The 23,175-nt window shown below is 38.3% G+C and overlaps 1 pseudogene; it reads right to left on the reverse strand.

The window, feature by feature from the left end:
* Window positions 1-8,423: 8,423 nt before the first annotated feature.
* LOC138145114 (large ribosomal subunit protein uL23-like) lies at window positions 8,424-22,917 on the reverse strand (annotated as a pseudogene).
* Between the last annotated feature and the right edge of the window lie 258 nt (window positions 22,918-23,175).

The following is a 23,175-nucleotide window of genomic DNA, read 5'->3' on the forward strand; positions in this document are numbered from 1 at the left end:
TGTTTGTTAGAGTGCATCAATGAACTCTTCTATTTGGTTGCTCTTTGATGAGTGGCTATTTGGTTGAAATCTGAGCTTTGTTCCATGAAGTTTTACTGACAATCAGCACCCTGTTTCAAATCAGATGAAAGGTTCCCATTAGCAACGAGGAAAGAGAACTGGAGTAAAAAAAAATATACCACAATTCACTTCGGTTTACCCTTGAGTATTCTCATCAGTCACTTTGAGAAGAGAACATTTCAAAAGAAAGCAAAAAAGTCTTATGGCTGAAATTGGAATTTTGTACTATGTTGACAATAAGCATTAGATTAAATTACTTTTCATAGAGGGACAGAGGATAGAAAAGATACTTTATCTCCCAACATTCAATTAAAAGCCTGTTCTCTGGATCAGCTTTTGCTACAGTATAAATTGTTGAAAAAACAGTTCATGGCATCTATAATATCTTCTGTTGCAATACACATAGTAGTTGTCTGTTTCCCTCCAGGGAGAAGAAACTCTATTCTGCATAGTTTAATCAGCATAGACCAGGGGTTCTTAACATTTTTGTGTGTGTCTTGGATCCCTTTAGCTATCTGGTGAAACCTACAGAACCTTTTCTCAGAAGAATGTGTTTAAATGAATAAAGTAAAACACAGGATTGTAAAGGAAATCGATTCCACTGAAATACAATGATTAAATATATATATATTTTTAAAAGTTCACAGATCCCATACTCTTAGTATATACTAATTGTTGAGGGAATAGAAGATGAAGCCTTCAAACCAAGACATTTATTTTCTCCACCTCCACCTCAGAGATTATTCGACAGAAGGGCTCCTAGGTAGTCCAAAGAGGTATTTGAACTTTTAAAAGAGGCTTCTGGTGTCCAAGCAAGGATTTTTCTTTGGGGGAACCCTAGCCCAAATGGCTCCAGGTTGAGAAAAAACCATAAAATATGAGTTATAAGTTGTGAAACTTGAAACATAGACTAGTTTGTTATATTGAGAACTTGTCAAGAGGCATTCTCTTGTGGAGGACCCACCATCCCTTAGTCTCTTTGATAACACCCCTCTAGACACAATGCTCCTTTTTGGGGTGAAGAGCTTGTGTTATTCAGTACAGAACCCTTGCCCAAATTGTTTTGGAGGAAAAGGAGAAAAAAGATTTCTGGAGGCAACCTTATACTACTAGGCTTAATATCTGGGAGGGCAACAAATAAAAAGAAAAAGAAATTAAACTTTAGATCTTTCCAGAAAAAAGGGGGAGGGGAACACCTACTTGTTGAAAAAGTAAAGAACACATTTTTACTGATGATTTAAGAATAGAAAAGTCTGTATTTGATAGGTAGTTGAAGGTCAGTGTATTTTTGATGAGCATAGTGGAATGTGAAGAGGCCTGAGTAAAGATTCAGGAAACCTGGTTCTAATCCTGGCTCAACCACTAGCAAGCCATGTGACCCTTGGACCAATCATTTGACCTCTCTGGGTCTCATAACTTTTCTTCTCTTCCTAGAAAAAAACAGAAAACTACCACATTTCATTACAAAGGAAGAGGCAATAGATATTATGAACAATCGGCGCCCCCCCCCCCCAACAATTTATATAACCATAGCTGGTCTGGAGCAGAGATGTCAAGTATGGCCCACTAGCCATACTTAGCTCACACTACTCTGGATTAGGCCTGAACTAGACTAAAATCTAATTGGGAAATATTTAACTGAATAAAAATCCAATATAACATAGATAACATTGCATTTTAAAAATAAGTCAATGTGCAGTCTGCAGAGATACTCATTTATGGCATAGTCACCCACAATTTCTACTTGGGTTCTACACTCTTGGTCCTAGAGTACAGACTTTTCATTGAGTTTTGGACTATAAAGAGTCTTTTCCATCTTCTGTCCCTCTGTGGTTCTCTGGTCATTCAATAGTTCTAGAAAGGTTCTTCCTTGTAATCTTTGTAAGTGTATGAGTCACTACAATTTCCTTTCAAACTTTGTTGGCAATCTTCTTGAATATTATTTCTTAACTCGAGGTGGAATTTGAGAAGATTAACCCATTACTGTATTTCCCTTATCACCCCCCCCCTCCCCCATAAACAAAAGAGGTATGAAGTTTGTTTCAGATTTCTCTTTTGGAAAGAACCACTCTGGGGCTTTTGATGATGAAACATAGTTTCCATCTTTTAAAAACCAAAAGCCTTCAAAATGTTGCTGAGGAAGTAAGAGGAAGTCCATTCAGTTTTGCCTTGCTACATTCATTTTGAGGAGTTCCTTCTCCCTCTCTCTCCCTACTTGCTGATTTTCCTTCTCAAGTCTGGAAAACCTTGCTTAAAGATCTTGGAGATCTGCTGAATCCCTATCCTAATGAGGCACCCTTTGCTCAAAGCTGGGGGAGAAAGGTCCATCTGGCTTCTACCATATGTGTGTACGCTGTCAAACCAGTAAACACTGCACAGTTTGCTGACAGTGAGGAGTTTCAGTTAGTCAGTCATAAATTAGAGATGAGATATGCTGTGTTGCTGCTGCTGCGAGGCTTTCACACTCCAGAAAAGAATTGCTACCTACCTAACCTAGGGAAAAAGACTTGGATCAATGCACTGTTTGATGGAACACCACACAATTATTTCAGAAACCTTCAAAAGTCAAATGTGCAAAACCTATTCAAAGGCAAGAGAAGCAAACAAGGAATTGGGGCATCTAAAGCATTTTGTGTGTGTGTGTGTGTGTGTGTGTGTGTGTGTCTGTGTGTACATGTAAGTTTTCTCTTCTTGCATATTGCTGTTCAGACAGTGACTATCTTTTTCTAACGCTCATCTGTTAGCCAGCTAGGTTTCTTACTCTTGTAAATGGTGAAGCTTGTAGGAAGTTTCTTTGAGGAGCCCTTAAATACATCCTACTCCTGTGTCAGTGTGAACCCAAGTATCTTTCCTGAATCTACTATATACATTCTCTGATGACTTTGGGCATACATTTCTAGAATGACAATTGGGTAAGGAGACTGTCTGGAGGTAGAGAATCAGGAGATAATAATTAAATTTTAATGCATCTGTCTTTTTGAGGAGAAAAAGTGCTTTCTGACTCAGTAGCAACATTTCATTATTATGATTTTGATGCTTTTAGCTAAAGCTGAGTTTTCATTTAGACTGTAAAGCAGGCTCAATCATACCATTGCTGCCATGCCATAACAGGGCTTTGTTTAAATTATGGGTTTACACTTGTGGGGTGTGTGTGTGATCTTTATTACCTGACATTTTAAAAAGGCAGCCATAAATTTGTATATTTTATAAAGTCTATACTAGTTTCAGATGACAAAGTATTAGATTTTCATTTTTAATTGAATAAAGATTCTTAAATTGTTTCATCAAGGAGCAGGTCCACCTTGGAAGTCCCCTGGCTCCTGTCATCCATCTTATTTTCCTTTCCTTAAAAAAAAAAGTAATGAAAGTTTAATATAACAAGAAAATAGGAAATGTTGATAATAACTTTTGTTCTTTTCATTACTTCAGAAATAACCAGGTTTTGTTTTGGGCTATGACAACCTTGTAGCATTGATCCATTTGGAGATGGCTGCGCCCCTGATCTAAGTAGCTTCCCCTTCCCCCATACCTACATTTCCTACATTCCTAGGGCCTTCTTTATTTAAAAAAATCCTACATTTTTTTAATTCCTCTTATCACCTGAATTATGGTTTTTGTTGAAGGTTGGGATTAGAACCATGAGATAAGAGGTGAAGAGAGGGAGGGTCAGGTAGATAATGAGATGCTAACAATGAAAGATGATTGGGGGGGCACAAAGAATAGGAAAAAAATCTGTGGTCTTTGGGAGAGGGGGAGGCTGTCAATTTTGAAACTGTCACAGGGAACAAATATAGGTTACTTGAAAGCCCCTGGTTGATCGAGTTAGAGAGACACTAGCATAAAGAGCAGTATAGAAACTGCATTTTCCTTAGCTGTAGTTACCTCCTTTGTGCTCTGACATGCAGAATATAATATGTAGCCTAGCATTTCCATTTCATTCTGATGGTTAATAATTATAGCTCTTACAGCCCTATTGCTTGACAAAACCCCAAACCATACAGAATGAGTTCGATTCTGCATGTCAACCTTCAGAGGGATGTCCTCTAGAGGCTTATAAAGGGAGAGAGAGAATGCCATTTTCTCTGTGGAGGAACAAAGTAGCTGGGTAAGTCATTTTGCTACTAAATTCCTAGAGTCTGCAGTCAGGTTAAGGAACTTGAGTTCAGGTATGCTTCCAGATGACAATGGTCCTTGTTCTCTTGTTTCAGTGTTTCCCCGCATCTTCTATGAGACATAGGCAATAAAAAAGGTCTTTGTTTACTGTAAAGAACTATACATATCTACCATTGATGTTATCATGTTTACAATTTAACAGCAGCCTTCTGGTGACAATGCCTTGACTTTTGTAGTCTCACTCAGAGAAGTGATTTTCATCGTGGGAATTTCAGGTCAAGTATGAAGGATGAGAAATCCTAAATCACTGCTGGGAAAAGATATACTTTAGGGCACATGGGACCCCCAAATAACACTAAATTATACCCTATGATTGGGGTTACTCTCATCTGGGGACAATTTCACTGAAAATTCTTCAATTAGCTATTCAAGTGGGGTCATTTCCTCTGAGTTTCTAAAGACAGAGGACCTTGCACTTTTCCTGTGGTGATACTAAGTATTCGGCTTTATGTAACAGCCTTCAGAACCCTGCTCTTAAATCTATGTCAGGGTTTGGCTATTTAAAGCTCAAGACTATGCTGCTCTCCGAGACAGTGTGAAGAGCCCCACTCTAACATAGCTGTAAGTTATGCAAATTGTTTCTTCTCAGTTGCTGCAAGAAGCTTTGTTTTGTGATATTGGCCCAGAGCCAAACAGGTAGAGTGATATGAGTAGGGAGCCTTCTTACTACCTCTCAATTGAAGGACTTCAGCCAGGGCTGTTGGCTAGTGTGCAAACAGAGCAGAGGGGAAAGCAGAGAGAAGGCAAACTCAGAGGTAGCACCCAGCAGTGCTGGGGCAAGACCACTAGTCAGCAGATCTGAGTTCTTGACCTAGTTCCACCTCTAAATTGCATGGTGTACTTATGTGAGATACTTAACCTCTCTCTGGGCCTCAGTTTCCTCACCTGTAAAATGGAGCCTCTCTGCTGTTCCACAAATAAAATACTCTATCCCCCAACTCTGGGCTCTTCCCAAGGAATGGAATGGTTTCCCATCTCATCTGTCTCCTGGTTTCCTTCTTGTGTTAGCTAAAACTCTGCCTTTCGAAAAGAAGCTTTTCCTAATCCCTCTTAATTCTAGTACCTTCCCTCTGTTGGTTATTTCTAATTTGATCTGTGTATAGCTTATTTGTACACAATTATTTAGATGGTTGGAGGAATCTCCTCCATTAGGTTGTAAGTTCTTTATTTGTATTGCCAGTGTTTAGCACAGAGCCTAACACGCAGTAGGCATTTAATGGATGTTTATTGACCAACAACAGACCATAGATTTAGAGCTGAAGGGCCTTAAAAATTATTCAGCTCAACCCCTTTCATTTTATAGATGAGAAAAAATGTGGCCCAGATCAATTCACACAGGTATATAATGGGGAAACCTGGGGTTTAAACCCAGATCCTCTGACTCCAAATCTCATAATAGCTCAAACTTGTAGAGAGTACCATTCCATTTACAAAATGTTTTCCTCATAATAATTGTCAATTAGGTAAAAATAGCAACTCATGGTCATCTAATGTTTTAAGGGTTACAAAATGTTTTCTCCACAATAACCTTGTGAGGTTGATAGCTCTAGTACCAATAATAATAGACCATTTTTATATTAAATTTTAAGGTTTCTGGGAGTGAGCACACACATATATATATGTACACACATGTATATTATGTACATGTACGTATATACATACACTATATATGTATATGTGTGTATGTGAGTATCATTTCATTTGAGCCTTATAATAACTGAACTATTTCCTTCCATATGAGGAAACTGAGATTGGGAGAATTTAAGTGATTTGCCCCTAGGTGACATAGCTGGTAAGGAACTCGGGTAAGATTTAAATCCAGCTTTTCTTGATTCCTAGTCTATCACTATCCACAAACCACAGCTGGAAACTGAGGTTTGAAATGAGGGATAAACTTAGCCACTGACATATAACTAGTAGGTGGCAAAGTAGGACTTGGGCCTAGAACTTGTGACTCAGAATCCAGCATCTCCTGCCATCTTGAAAATTCTATAATTTCTTAAAATCATAAGATTAGAGATTCAGAGCTAGAAGAGGCCTCAGAGGCCATTTACTTCAAACCCCTTCTTCTTCTATAGATTGAGAATATTAAGGTCCAGAGTGACTTGACCAAGTTCACAAAGTCACAGGGGTATGATCTTGCTCTGAAATCAGAGGTCTTTCAACTGTACCATGCTGATTTTTTAATATATGTGCAAAAAATGTAATTTATATACACACACATGCATACAAAATATACAGTAAATATATTTCATATATACATTTCTATTGTTTTGCTGAGCATATTATCATACAAATCTGTGATTCTGGAAAATTCAAAGCTTTATGAACAAAACCTACCAAACTTAGAGATCATATCTTCATTCACTCTTAGGAGTGCCCACTAGAGTTGATATACTTATGTATATTTCTTTTGTGGAAGAAATGCAAGGAGGAACCATGATACTAATGACTGAGCAACAGAAACATGATGATTTTAAAGTACAAAATTTTTACTATTCTGATATAAACAAGAGAATGATATTGAAGAGAAGTTAGTGAAGAAATGGAAGCTTTTCTGGATGCAGATACACAACTCTCAAATGTAAGGTGGAAACACATATAAACCACCATATGAATATTAATAAGAATGTTTTGCAAAGTACTCTGAGTTCTCTGAAGAAAGATGCCTCATAAGCACAAACCTTTGCTCATTAATCCTAACAGCTTCCCCGGAAGGAGAGAGCCAAGACTTATAATCCCTTTTTAAAAGAAGGAAATGGAAAAAGGAAGAAGTTGTAGCTTGTCCCAAGCAACACAATGGCCAGTGGGAGCTCCAAATTCAAATCAAAGTCACTGACTTGTAGTCCAGTCTAATATACACAGATCTTTTTGCCTTTTGATCTGTTTTCCTTTCTGTCTGTGTTTACGTCACAAAAACCATCACTTCTTCTGTCTGGCCCAAATTTCATTTCCTCCATGAAGCTTTCCTTGATTCATCCTCAGCTTTCACTGATTCATCTCCTCTAAACTTCAACAATGCTTATAGTCTGTGCCTTAAAATGAACGAAATTTTTGGCACACATGGGGCTTTTCTTTCTTCGACTTTCTTCCTTTATCCCTCTCTGGTCTCACTCTTCCGACTTGTTTCTACACTAGACCACAGCAGTCTTCATACTCTGGAGCTTCCTGCCAACTCTACAACCACTTTTTCTTATTGATTGCTTTCTCTTGGAACCTCTATTTTTGGTAAAGTGCCCAGGATAGGCATGTTCACTCCTTTATTCTTCCCTGGGCTCTGCTTCTGACTCTCCAGATTTCTTTTTCCATTATGCCCCCATTCATGTGCCCTCTTCATATTATTGCCCTCTCCCCCACTTCAACTGCCTTTTATGTGTTGTCTTTCACCATTAGAATGTAAGCTTCTTGAAGGCAGACACTAATTGTCTTTCTTTTTCCTTGTATCTGTATCTCCTGATCTGAGCACAGTGCCTGGCAAATAGTAACTGACTTAACAAATGCTTGTGACTATTGAGTGTGTGCCCAGAAGTGGGATGATTGGAAGTCAAAAGTATAAACTGTTTATGTACAACACAGTTTATAACTTAATTGTCCACTTTATTATATAATGTATTGATTTGTGTGGTTTGTTCTTGAATCAGATTGCATAAGCTTGAGTCAAAATTGAGTTGAGCCCATTGAGTCAAAATTAGGGGGTTAACACTAGTGAGTCTAATTGTTAAAATTAGGAAGTCAAATTAGGGAGTCAAATTGTCTAAAAAGGGAAGTAAAAATGTTCAAATTTAGGGAATCAAAATTAAAGAGACAAATTGGCAAAATTACAAAGTCAAAATTAGGGAGAGGATTGTGCTTCTTCTGGGTCCTGCTTTAGTGCATAGTACAATGCTAGGCGCATAACAGAGGCTTAATAAATGCTTGTTAATTAATTGTCTTCAAAGACATAATAGAAAGTTATACAGTTTTCTCTTCCACATAGTGACTTTCCCAATCATAATTTCACTATATCATGGGTTGGCATAAGAAATTAATATTGTGGAAGATACAGAGAATATATGAAAGCCAGAAGATGACAAAGAAAAAAGTATGGGAACTCAGAAATACATAAAATATATATAGAGTATTGTATAATATTGACATGTTTTATCTTTTTTTTTTTCTGGAAAACTTTTTATTGTAGGTGGAATGGGACACAGCAAGTTAGATGATTCCAATTTTGTTGGCAACATCTAAAGCATCACAGTCTGGAGCAAGACGGACATAGGCCTTCTTCTCTCCATCGGGCCGGATCAATGTGTTGACCTTGGCCACGTAGATGTCATACAGCTTCTTTACGGCCCGCTTGATCTCATGCTTGTTGGCCTTGATGTCCACAATGAAGATTAGGGTGTTGTTGTCCTCAATCTTCTTCAGAGCAGACTCAGTGGTCAAGGGAAACTTAATGATGACATAGTGATCAAGCTTGTTTCTGCGAGGGGCACTCTTCCGAGGGTATTTGGGCTGCCTTTGAAGCCTCAGTGTCTTGGGTCACCAGAAGGTGGGGGATGTTCGGATCTTTTTGTGGCTATGGACCTCCTTCTTGGCCTTCAAGGCCTTGGACTTGGCTTCTGTCTTGGGGGGACAGCAGTTTCCTTCTTCGCCTTCGGCGCCATCTTAGGGGAAAGGGTCCATGTTTTATCTTTTAATATCATAATAATTCAGACTTTTTCCTCTGGTGTGAAGGAAGGACCAAAAATTTTTACATGGATTTTCCAGATTGTGAGGCTATACCCCTAATCCCCTCGATGTGGAAGGGATAACTGTAGCTGGTGATAGTATGTTTCAGAAGAATAAAATGTAGACTAGGAAAAATGGAGGGATGTATACAACCCAGAAGATGAAAGTACAACAGTAGGCCAGACTTCAGGGACATTTTTGTTGGAGATTATGGAATATTGTCATCTTGACTTGCTGTTGAACTAACTTTTTCACTGAGGTGGTCCAACTACTTTTGCTCATCTGATGTAGAAGGTCAAGGAAGGCTTGGTAAATCTGGAGGTTAAGAAAGAAGGATGTAAAATTAGAGCTCTGGGGTACCTTAGATATTATCTAATCATATCTCATTTTATAGAGGAGGAAACATAGAGCAAGAAAGAGTGACTGGCTCTAATTCTTTTTTTTTTTTTTGCCTTTTGGAGGGCATTTGGGGTTAAGTAACTTGTCCAAGGTTACACAGCTAGTTTGTGTGTGTGTGTGTGTGTGTGTGTGTGTGTTCAGTGTCTGAGGCTGGAACTGAACTCGGGTCCTCCTGACTCCGGGGTCTGTGCTTTACTCATTGCGCCACGTAGCCACCCTTCTAATTCTTATAAGTAGTAAAATGGTAAGGCAAGATTGGAACCAAAGTTAACAATAACTAACAATCATGTAGACCTTACTATGTGCCAGGCATTTAACAGTTATTATCTCATTTGATCTTCATAACAGTCCTAGAAGGGAGGTATTACTATTATTTCCATTTTATAGATGAGGACACAGAGACAAGCAGGTGTTAAGTTGGATTTGAACTCAGGCCTTCCTGCCTTCAGGCCCAGAGCTCTGTCTACTATATCACCAGCTTCTCTACAAACTATCTAATTCCAAAAGACTACAATGCAGGATTGTAATTCTGATCATAGGCTCATAGAATGTTAGATCTGGAAATGACTTTAAGGGTGTAGTCCAATCCCCTTATTTGTTAGTGCTTTCTTCCTTTTCAACTATCTGAACAACCAGTTTTCCTAGCTGTATTCCCCAAGTAGATTGAAAATTCCTTGGGGGCGCTGGGAACTTTGTTTTGTCTTATCTTCAACAACTAGCTAATAAATGTTTAACAAAGCTCTCTTGGAAAAAATAGGCAAAATACTCTTTTAAATTTAATCTGTATTATTAACATTTTCTTCATCACTTTAAGTCTAGACAATCAACAAAATAAGCCCTAATTTGAAACATTTGTTTATTTCTGAAATAAAAAAAAATTGATTATGGCATGCTGAATTGAATTGTTGAATTGAAACTCTCCCTAGGTCACATGGACAGTAAGTGGTAAAGCTGGCACTCAAACACTCAAAGAATTCCTCCAGCTCCAAATCTAGGACACTTCCTAGAACACAGTCTTACCTTCCAGTATCAAACAGGATGTCAGAATATATGTGTTTTGAACTAATAAGTAAACAGAGAGGAAATCACCTCCCTAGGGATTGAGAAAATTTTGCTGGTGGACAAAAGCAGCAATAATTTTAATGTCTTGCCAATCTTCCTGGTTCCAGAATCCTTTAGTGACAATTTTATTGACAAAGCTGCTCCCACAAACCTTTAAACATAGTAGATTTTGTAGTCTAGTATGCCAGGTCAGATTAAAGAAGTCAATATTAGAGAACAATGATGAAAATTTCATTTTCCTTTGGAGAAACAGAACTTAGCCTGGAGAGATGTTGGGGCTGTTCCTCAGAGGTCCTTAGTAACAGATGAGGTGAGATGAGGTGCTAGGGAAGAGAGTTTCATCATGAGCTGTGGTTGACAGAAGTCTGGTGGCTACAACTACTAGGATGAAAGGAACTGAGGTGGCTTGTGGTTTCTTATCAGGAGAAACTAGCAAAAGACTTCAAGAAGACTTCTGTGGGCTGTGTGATGGGGCTCTGATGAGAGGCCAGAAGAGTGACACAAGTCGGCCAGGTGTGTAGCCCCCAATCCTATTCAGTCCCTTCAGTTATTCAGATACTGGTAGAGTTTTTGCTGTTTACAAAGCACTATGCTAGGCCTTTATGGAGATTACAAAGACATATAAGCAACAGGAGAGACCATCAAGGGGCCGAAAATCAATTTGGAAAGAGAAAAAAATACATGGAAAAGCAAAATAGACGAAAATTTTAAAATGACCCTAAATCATTATGTAATTAGGATGTTATCAACAATAAAGGCTACAGGAATTTGAAGGAATGCATTGTGAACTTGAACAGTCATGAAACACTTTAGGAAATTGTGAGCCTTAAGGTTGATCCAGAAGGATAGAGTTTGGATATGCAGAGATGGAAGTGATGTTCAAACAAGGGGTTACCACAGACAAAGAAACACAGTGGACATAAACAAGAACTTTGAAAAAATGAAAGGGAGGATGAAGGTAGGGCACAGAGGGCAGTTAGACAACTATAAGATCAGCCTGGATATTCATGAAGGGAAGTATTAGAAATTTGGAAAGGTACGTTGGTGCCTGACTAAAGAAATGTATTTCTATTGTATTTTCTTTATTCTATCGGTACTGAAGAGGCACTGAAGATTTTTGATTAGGGAATGGTATGATCAAAGTGCCATTGGAGGAGGCTCACTCTGGTGGTGGTGTGCAGGGTAGGTTATTGTGGGGAGAGGGCAGAAGTAGTGAGGCCAGTTTCAAGACTGTGCCTATAATTCAGGTTCAACTTGGGAATAATTGGATGTGGGAGACAACGGTGAAGGAGATGGAGTCAAAGATGACTTTGAGGTTTTGAGCCTGAGAAAATGAAGTTATCATTAATAGCAACTGGAACCTAGGAAAGGATCAGATGTAAGTTCCTTGAGAACAGGAGCTGTTTTGTTCTCCATTATCCCCAGCACTTAGCACAGTGCTTAGTAGGCTCTTAGTGTGAAAAGGCCTTTTGATTGATCAATCAATTGAAATAGGAAGCTGATTTGAGAGAGAGGAACGGATTTGAGAGAGAGGGACCATGTCGAGTTGGTTTTTGATATGTTGGAGGTGATATCCACATGGAGACACCAGAACTTTGAGTGGGGATATAGGCCTAGAACTAAAGAGAGAGATAAATTTGGGGATTGTAGAATAGAGATAACAGTGATGTCAATAAGAGTGAATGTGTTTTCTGAGACAGATAATCTATAGGGAGAATAGAGATGAGTTTTATAGCACTCTTACATTGTTTTTGTTTGTCCTTCCTTCTTGAAGAGGACCATGACATCAGGAAAGTGGTCTTACAAGTGAATTGGATTTAAGGGAGGTAGGGCTATGCAAAGTCACCAGCCTCACTCTCCCCTCCAGAACCATCTGCTTCCAGTTGCAAGATATAGATTAGGACAAATGGACTTGGCTCCAGATACAGTGGGAGACCTTGTCCTTTTTAAGTTAAGATCTTTCCCAGGTCTCAGGTTGACTGAGGCAACACCCATTCAGTGATTAAGGTTAGGTAAGAAATGAGGCCTTCTTCTACCTAGCTAAAAAAAGAATGGCCTCTTCTACCTAGTTAAAAAAATCAATCTGGGAGGGAAAGACCCCCAAGGTTTCTGGCCAAAACAGAAACAATTGCTATTTATACTCATTCTGAGCCAAATGATGACTAAGTGAGGTTTGGGCTGGGACCTTTTATTGGTCAATCCAAGAAATCCAAAGTGATTTGGGTTTAAGGCATGATCCTTAAGAAAGAAATCTAGCCAATAAATCCCAAGATATCTTGTGAGATTTCAGTGAACAAAATTTCTATTCCTTTGGACAGAGTACCTCCAGGTAAGGATATAATTTCCTGTGTGGACAGAGGGAGAGGAAGGATGGATGGAAGGAAGGAAGCAAGCAAGCAAGCAAGGAGGGAAGGAAGGAAGGAAGGAAGGAAGGAAGGAAGGAAGGAAGGAAGGAAGGAAGGACAGAAAGATGGAAGGATTGCAGCAAAGAAGCCCTATCATTGAAGGGACAGGAAAAGGAAGACAAATCCATATAGAAAACAGAAAGTCAGGAAGGACTAGGGTATTTTTTGGTCAAAGGGGACAAGAAAAGAGAGAGGTTCAAGAAGAAGGTAGTCAGCAAGATCAAATGCTATGGAAAGAACAAGAAGAATGAGTACTGAATAACTGATTTGGTGATTAGGTGGTAATCAGTTTTAAGTTTCGTGAGCTCATCTCTTCATCTTCAGCACTGAGCACAATATCCTTAGTACAATAATACCCTTAGTAGACACTAGACAAGTGTTGGTTGAATGAAAGATGGGTTTAGTTTCAGTAATGAGAAAGCAACCTGAATTTCAGGGAGATTAAGGAATGAATTGGTGGGGGAAAATGTAGACAGTAGGTGTAAATGCTCATTTACACTTCTTTTAGGAAAGTCAATTTAGTTAAGCTCATAAGATATAGCTGACTGGGGGTGGGGAATGGCCCTCTACTCAGTGCTTCTGGATTCAAATTATTTAATACTCTCATGACTTGTACCAACTCTCCAGTGTGTTTTGCTGATTCACTTCCTCAATTGTTTTATGCTCTGGCCTCCAAATAGATTGTATACTCTTTGAGTGATGGACCCTTGTTTTTGAAAATCCTGATTTTAGTATTTCAGTTTGGGGCTTAGTGGTCAGTAGTACTTCAGTAAGTGTCTGTTAACTGATTGAAGCATCTACCACTGACATATCACATATTCTAGATAAGAAAAAAAGCTCACATTTATATAGCACCTTCCATATTCCAGGCATTGTGTTAAGTGTTATACAATTATTGTTTCATTTGATCCTCCTATAAACAGTACAAGGTAGGTACTATGACTGTCATCCTATTTTTCAGATGAGGAAACTGGGGCAGAAGTTAAATTACTTCCCAAGGCTCACACAGCCAGTAAGTATCTAAGACTGAATTTGAACTCAAGTCTTCCTGATTCCAGGCTTGGTCCTCCAACCCACTGTTCTACCCAGTTGCCTTAAAAACAGGAAAGAAGGATGAAAGAAAAAGGTGTGATAGAACACAAAAAGGATTCCTGGGAATGGTTGGCGGGCTTCGGGGAAAAGTGAAAAGCATGAGTGATAGAGAGATTGATTTGGCATGAGTCAGCTATATAGAAGCAAGCTGAGAAGAGTCCAAGAAAACTGCCATGTCTTACACAGGAGAGGGCCACCCCTCCTGCCCCTCCCGTTGGTCCTTTCATTCTTTTCACTGTTCTTCTTGAAGGATTCAGCACTTACTTCTTGTTCATAATGAATAAAATCGGCAGTCTTTTTTTCCTTCTTTCTTAGAGAATCAGTTCTTGTTGGGGAAAATCTTATTACTTTTATCGCTTGGTCTTAGTCTTCTTTTCTCAGCACTATTTTCTTCTTTGTCTATATTGGCTTCAGTTTCTGGCACCCAAAATCCTGAATCCCTTTTTGATAATGGATTTCTCTTCTCCAAAGGAATTCCATTCCCTGTTCATTTGTGTATGTGCTCTATTTCTCCTGTGAGATTGCAAGCTCCTTGAGGCAACTGCATTTTTCATCTTTAAGTTTAGCACAGTATCTTAAGCATAGCAGACAATACAATAAATGTGTTGAATTGAATTGAATCATTGTTCTTTACTCAGGCACCACCAGCATTTTTTCTGGGGCACTCCTTCGAATTCTCCCTGCCCCCATCTCTGCCCTTGCTCTAAAGCATCTTCATATAACCCATTTCTTAGCACTGTGTGAGAATCAGCTGCTTTTACTCCTTCTATTTCTGTCAGGTGTGCCTTGTGGAGTCCAAGTAGTCAGTCAAGGTAAGATGCACGACACTTCCTAGTCCTCAAATAACTTATGTCTGAGAAGATTTTAGATTGACTAACTTTGTGAAAAAACAAAAACAACTCAAAAAATGTTTTTTGGCAGTCTTCAATAGGACAGATGGAAATATGCCTGGCAGAGCCTGATGTACTCGAATGAAGTTTCCATCATCTTTTGTCTAGTCACAGAAGGTACTGTGGAGCAGGGAAAGTAAAACAGAGTTTGATGTAGAATCATTTGGCTGGGTATCCGCAAGTCGGACATGTGCTTTTTTGGCAAGGATGCTTGGGATCTTTTGTGGTGAATGGAAATTTTAGTGGGCATTTGAGTATAGAAACATGAGGCTGAAACAGTTGCCAGCAAAGCCAAGAAAAAAAATTAAAATAGGAAACTAAAATCCAGGACGTGAGTGGGTGCTTGTGTGCCTGTGTGTTTGTGTTTGGGGGGAGGGGTAGGCAATGGGGGAGGGGGTAGAAGTAGGCAAAAAGGATGCATAGATGGGCTGGAGGGATGTCTACCAACCAAACAATAGCGACTACTGGCCAATTTGCTAGATGGCAGCTGAGCAAAGGGGGTTTACAGTTTGTGTTTTTGATGCATGTTAATTAATTAAACTCATGCAGTCTTCTGGTGAAATGACTCCTTTTGCATGTGAGGAAGCAAGGGTAGGGAGAAGAAATTATTTGCCCCCTCTTTAGGCTGGAGGGTTGCTCCAGCTATATATTGCTGACTTTTCTGATGGGGTTTGAAAGGGTGACTTTGATTTTAGATTTATGCTAGATTTGTGTGGGGGTCACTAACTCATCTCCAGGCTTCTGAAGTCACTTCTTTAGTTCTGCTGTGTAGATAAAGGGAGTTATTCATTATCGAGTCTAAGTAGGGCTGTAATAAAATAACTGAAGTGTGGGGGTTTAAACTCACCTCCTAGTGACTTGAATTAACACCAGTCTTACTTAGTATAAACTTGGCATTACTGAGCACCACTTATGTGCTATGCAGGGCCTGGAGAAAGCTTGCTTGAGGATTGATTAATTTGATAATTGGTGTGAGAAGAAATTCTAGGCTATGCCAGACCAGCAGCACTGTGTGATTTGTAGAAAAAAAGAATTAGTTCATTTGTCTCTCTCTCTACCTGCTTTCCTGCCTCCCTCCCTTCCTCCTTCCCTACCTATCTATGCATGCTATGATAATTGTAAATAAGGAAAAATTATTCCTAAACACAACTGAACACTTGAGGTGCATTTGCGTGTTGCTAGAGAAGAAAAGTAAACAGATTGTTATGGTAGAAACTGACTGTACTTTAGAAGACTTATCAAGCTACATGAATTAGTGGGGACATTGTGACTTTAATCAGAGGGTACTGTAAGCAGTGCTCAGAATCCTAGGCTCTTCAAATGAGAATGACATTTTGAAACCTGAATGATAAGGTTTCTCTTGCAGTGTGCGTGTGTGTGTGTGTGTGTGTGTGTGTTTTGGGTGTGGATGGGAGTAGGAATCTCATGAAAAAGCTACCAGGAGTACATAAGAGAGGAACTCTTGCCCTGTTTGGATAGAGGGTATGAACATGTGGACCAGTGGGCAGCAGATGAGGCCAATTGTATGCTTTCCCTCCTCCTTCTATTTGAAAATAAAAAAGATGATCGCTGATCAACACAGCTCACTGACAGTGAGCTCAGGAACTTAATTAGGGGAAAAGAGGATGTTGCTGTGTTGGGAAATAGTCAATTTCAATGGAGAAGTTGTTGGAGTGTTTCAGAATGATTCAGAGGCAGCTAAATGTCTAATGGTACTTTTTGCTGTTGGGTTTTTTGGTTGTTGCCCTTATGTGGTCTGTATGCATGATTCACTAGGGGAATTTTATGAGCTAAAAAAAAACTCATAGTCTATATTTATGGACCCATTAGTTAAGGAATTCGAATTTAGAAGTTTACCACTAATTATTTTGTCTGAATATTGAATAATGGTCTTTCTTAGAAGAAGCTAGAGAAATCAGTCAACAGTATTCACTGATTGCCTCCTGTGGACAAGGGAATCTATGGAGTGACAAAAGAAAGAGAAAATATTTATTTCTACTATATGTGGGAATAAAAAAACCATTTAAGCATTGCATTTAAAAAACCAAACACCCTTAAGTGACTGAGCTGATTGGTACAGATAGTCTCTCCATTGTTCTAGATACAAACCTGTCTAGGCCTCATTCTGTACAAATCTCTTCTGTGTTATTCTTCAAATGTTCCATAGATGATCTACTTAATGAAGACCACCTTCTAATGTTTTGTGGTGACCAGTCCAGCACTGGGACTACCTACTTATTATTATGTCACTGGGCTTTTTCTGGTCATACATATCCTTAAAGATGTTTTTGAGGTTATTTCTCATGTGGAAGTCGTCATGGTTAATGCATCAAAGCTACTTATACCTATTGCGAGTCTTTCAGTCACATTCTGCTATTTCTTTTGCATTCAGAGTCTTCCTCAATTCACCACCACATATTATTGTCAGGAAAAGATTGAACGATCAATCAATCAGCATTTATAAATGCATACCATGTTCCAGTCACAGTGATAAGTTCTGGGAGTAAAAATAAAAAGTGAAAACAATTCCTGCTTTCAAGGAGCTTGCATTCTAATGGGGGAGGCAACATATCTGTATAAATTTTATATATATATATATATATATATGCACATATATATGTATGATACAGGGAAAGCAGATAGAAGGTAACCTTGGATAAGAAGTACTAACAGCTTGGACAGTAGGAAAAAATAAAAACCTAAGGTGGTGGTTGAGGTGAGTATTGAAGGTAAGTCAGAGATTCTAAGAGGCAGAGGTGAGGATGGAAAGCATTCCAGGAATGAAGAACATCCAGTAGCAAGGCATGGAGATGGGAGATGCAGTATTACGAATGAAGAATAGTAAATAAGTCAGTATGGCTGGATTGTAGACTACAAGAAGGGCAATGTATAATAAGACTAGAGAGAGAGGGAGAGCTGCACTACACTTTAGAAGACCACTTTGTTGACAGTATGGAAGATGAGGTTGGATTGGCATAGGGAAAGAGATAGAGACATAAATTAGGAGGTTATTCCATGAATCAAAGTGAGAGATGATGAGGGCCTGAACTAGGGTGCTGTCTGTGTGAATGGTAAGAAGGGCATGAATCTGAGAGATTTTGTGAAGAAAGAAATGGCAAATATTGGCAAATGACTCACATAATTTGGTTGTGAGATGATTGAGAATGAGTGAGGATGGAGAGTCAAGGATGGCATGAAGATTGCCAACCTGGGTGACTGGAAGGATTGTGGCACCCCCAATAGAAACAGGAAGCTTGGAAGAGGGATGTGTTTTGGGGAAAGAATGAATTCTGTTTTAGACATATTGAGTTTGAGATGCTTACAAGATATCCAGTTCTAATTATCACAAAGTAATTAGTGATGTGGTATTGGAGTTCAGGAGTAGGATTCAATATATAGATCTAGGAATCATTTGTGTAAGTATAATCATTAAAGATTGCTGTGCAAGAGAATAGAGGGATAAAAGATAAGGGATAAGAAGGTCCATAATAGAGACTTGGAGGACCCTCACTATTAACGGTATTAATATTTGGTAGAAAATACTGAGGAGTGGTCAGTCAGGTTAGGGAGAAACAAGAGAGAACAATGTCACAACCCATAGGGAGACAGAAGAAAGGAGGAGAAGGTGGTTAATAATATCAGATGCCTCAGAGAGGTGAAAAAAAAGAATGAAGACTGAGACAAGGTCATTAGAGTTGGCAAATAGATCACTGGAAACTTTGGAGAAGGTAGTTGCTATTGAATGATCAGATTTCAGGTGACTAGGGAGAGAGTGAGAGGAGAGGAAGTGAAGACACTAAGCACAGAGGGCATTTTCAAGAAGTTCACCTGAGAAAGGGAGAAGAGATACAGTATTTCTATCATAAGAGGTAGGATCTAGTAGAGCTTTTAATTTATTTTTTTAAAGATAGAGAAGGGCATATTTGTAGGCAGCAGAGAAGGGGCCAGCATACAGACACAGTATATTTGTCCTGTACTTCTGGAAGGAAATAGTATATAGCCAATCAACCCAATTTACTTGTCTTATAATTCTCGGCCCTGTTCACTACCTGTCATGTTGTGTATACAAAATAATGGGTTAAGTCCATCAATACATAGGCCTAAGATCATGTAATAATTTGGGCAATTGTATTAATTAGTTTTGGTTTTTTTTTGTGCTGGTGATTTAGCTTTATATTTTTTCAGTGACTATGAATCTCATTGGAAAAGTCCTATAATATTCTGGGATTTGACATAATCAGCACAGTGCAATCTCTGACCACTCAGAGAATATCTTTATTAATAAGGAATATCCTAGTTAGATTTTATATAGGAAATCTTCCATGGCACTAGTAAACACATTTGGTGACCATATTTATCCCCATTTATGGCTTGCTTAATAATGATACTCAGTGAATTGGACAAAGTTATCTCTGTGGTGATATGTGGTATGAAATATTATGAAATCTTAAAACGCATGTGATATACTTTAAAGAAAACCTTTATGTCTACATTTTGTTCTACTGAGACAAAATGCTTTTTTAAAAAAAAAATCAAGCAGCAGACATAATGAGATGTATTCTCTATACCTCTTAGTTAATAGTGCTGCTGGAAGACAAAATGTTGAAAATTATCTGCAGAGGACTGCTTTTCCCCTTCTTATACTTATCAAGGAGAACCTCATAGATCTTTTTCAATTACATTTTCTTCAAAAGACAAAATAGACTGGTAGTTGTTGATATTTAGCATAACTTTATAGGAACACAATGGTTAATTGAGAAACAGTGATTTTTTTGATGTTGGCACAATGCCATGACTTTAAATCTCCTGACTACTAGCCTAGCATTTTATTCACAAGAACTAGCGTTTTATCTGAAAGATAGTAAGTAATGATACATATGAGGTTCTTGTTGACTGAATATTTGTTATCCAAATCTCCCCAGTTAATGAAGTTATATTTTGTTTTGTTCAGGACCTAGGATTTCTTTGGTATGAGGGACCTCTGTGAGGATATTACCTATATTAATGCAGATCAGCAACTGTCTACAACTTGTAGCTATGCTTTGGACAAAGAGAGATTAAGGAACTTGCTTGTAAATGTCAGTCAGCACTTGAACCCCAGGTCCTCCTGACTCCAGGGTCAGCCCTATATTCACTACACCAGACTGCCTCCCTATATGGTTGTATAGGAAAGCAAAAGTCATCACAACTTGAACAAATATACTAATGTACTGACTACTTATTAAATTAGTCCTCACTCAAACATCCTTACTACTTAATATTAGTATTTATTTTTGTTCATTTGTTGACATCTTTGTCAGTCTCTTACTGATTATTAGTAGGTATTTCAAAAGAGAATAATGTGCATATTAAGAGATTAATAGAGACCTTTGAGAAAGCTGATGAGGCCTTGAATTGATTTTTTATTGCAAAATTGACTCACTTTATAATTATCCTATAAAAGTCATATTTGAAATGAAAAATGTTATGTAGTACTAATCACACAATTTTGTTGAAAAATTGTGCTCTACAAACCAACACTCAAATAATTGATTCATTCTAAGAATTGGCTCATCATTGTATCTATGATCTAAATTTTATTAAATATAATGTAGAATAAATTTATTTTCATAATTTTAATTTGATTTTCCAAAATAAAGTCCAAACCAAATCTTCCCTCCTTTCCCCTCACTATTTACTATGAAGTATTAGCCTCTATTTTAATTGGATTCACTATAAGTAGCCCTTTCTTGAGGTACCTGTTATGTTCTGATAAAGAGGACCTCATATATATCTGTAAGTGTATATATATTTATATATATATGTGTGTGTGTGTGTATGTATTTTATATTTATACTTAAAAGAAGCACCCATTTCAATGTATTTCAGTTGTATCCAACTCTTTGTGATTCCATTTGGGTTTTTCTTGGCAGAGATCCTGGAGTGGTTTGCCATTTCCTTCTCCAGATCATTTTACAGATGAAGAAACTGAGGCAAATAGGGTTAGGTGACTTGCCCAGGGTCACACATCCAGCAACTGTTTGAGGCCAGATTAGAGTTCAGAGAGAGTAGTCTTCTTGACTCCAAGCCTGGCACTCTAACCACTGTAACCATCTAGCTGCCCCTATTTCCATGTTTAGAATCATCAAATCATAGACTATGTTAAAAGGGCCCTTTGAGATCACAAGGCCCTCCATTCACCTTATCTGAGGATCCCTTCCACAGTAGGATTCTAGAGAGGAGGTATGGTTTGTGGTGTGGTGGAAAGATCTCTGGACTTGGAGTTTGGGGGCTAGAGGTATCTCTCCTTGCCTACAACCTAATTTTTTCAGACTGTTGACCTATTCTCATCTATTGGGTTGTCTGGGTTGAACAGAATATCAAGCACGTGTTCCAGCAACCATGCTGAAATAATTTAATCAGCTCTCCTTTCACATGCCTTTATAATTGCTTCATGGCACTGTATGAGTGATTTCTAAGAACACTAGTTGCTGCCCTATACTTCTGTTCTCTCATTTTGGCTTAGTGAGCCTGGGAGGTTATGAGAAAGGATTTACATTGTTGTGATTTCTACTTTTATAAGCCTTTTTTTTTTACACCTTTGGGTGTAAAAAGATTGTTTGGAACCTTACCTAAAGGTCCACATAAGACCATCCCATAAATAATGAGTAAGGTTTAGAAATACATCTCTTAGAAAATAGATCTCATTAAGAGATTATCCATGGACATATGGACAAAGCTTAGATTTGGGGCTTGAGTGGAGAAGCTAATAGAATCAGAGCTATGCTAAAGGTGATTTTAACTCCAGTAATTAATTTTTTTAAAGTCTTCTATATCTGAATATTCATCTTGACTTCATATAAATGATCACATAAGATCATCATTCTTATTAGCAGCACCATCATAACAGTAGTTGGAACATTCCAGTAACTATAGCTAAATTACTATAAGGACCATTATACTTCTATGTGTGACATTTACACTCATTCTGAGCCTCCCTTGCATACAGGAATTCTTAGCCAATGCAATGCATTATAATGCCAGTATAGTATACAAATCAAGTTGAAGAACACTAACAAGTTAGGTGGAAGGGTCTGTTATTTAGGCACAAGACAGTAGTATCCTTGACTGATCATGGTATTAGAGCTAAGCTCACTAGTTCAGTTGAACACAGAATATGGTCTTTAAGCCACAAATGACCCGAACACACTTTGGAATTCAAAATGCAGAGGTTTCCATTTATATACATCATACTGTCTGTATTTACTTGCATTTACTTGTTAGTTATGAACTGGAGATATGAAATCACAGAACTAACATTTATATAATACTTTTAAGTTTTGCAAACCATTTTACAAATATTATTTCATTTTCTCATCACAACAGCCCTGGGAGGTAGTTGCTATTATTTTCCTCATGCTTAAAATAAGGAAACTGAGGCAAATAGCTGTGAAGTGACTTGCCCAGAGTTACATATCTGGTATCAGAGGTCAAATTTGAACTCCTGTCTTCCTGACTCTAGCTGTAGTGCTCTCTGCACTGCATCACCAAGCTGTTTACGCTCCTCATCTCCCCTTCTTTACCTACCAGTCACTTTTTGGTACCTCACAGTCTGACTTCTGAACCCATCACTCAACAGAAACTGCTCTTTCCAAGGTTCTCTCTAGATTGCTAAATCAATTACCCTCAGTCCTAATCTTTCTTAATTTCTATGTGATTTTGTCATATTGGCCAACACTTTCTAGTGGAAACTCTTTTCCTTGGTTTTTGTGGCACTTGTCCCTTAGTTTCTCTGACCCCTCTATTCATTCTTCTTTGTTGTTCATGCATAATCAGTGTCCTGATCTCTTAAGTGTGAGTGGCCCCCAAGGCTCTGAACTAGCTCCTCCTTTCTCTCTATGACCTCTCTATTAGTGATCTAATCACAACTCTCTTATTTCTTATTATTCCCATGCATATAATTCTTGTATCTACATAGCTCAGCTCTCCTCTCTCTCCCAAACTTGGTACCACATCACCAACAGTTTGCTAACCATCTCTGCCTGGATTCCTCGTTGTTATTTAAAGCTCAATATATCTAAAGTTGTTTTCATTACCATTCCTTCTCTTCCTAACTTACCTGTTTCTGTTGAGCACACCATCATCTTTCTACCCATGCAGATCTGTAACCTCAGAGTTATGCTGGACTATTTTCCCCCTACTGCTTTCCATATCTAATAAATTTCCAAGTCCTGTCAATTTTTTTGTCCATGGATCTCTTGAATCTACACCCTTTTCCTTACCCATTTAGCCACCAACCTTGCTTAGTCTATCATCACCTTTTGCTTGGACTGCTGGAATAGCTCCCTAACCTGCTCTTCCAGGGTCTTTCCCTCCCCAACCCATCCTTTATATGTCTGTCA

This window comes from Petaurus breviceps, unplaced genomic scaffold, assembly GCF_028583685.1.
Source record: "Petaurus breviceps papuanus isolate PSGF00001 unplaced genomic scaffold, PetGlider_PUasm1.0 90723, whole genome shotgun sequence".
NCBI classification, from domain to species: domain Eukaryota; kingdom Metazoa; phylum Chordata; class Mammalia; order Diprotodontia; family Petauridae; genus Petaurus; species Petaurus breviceps.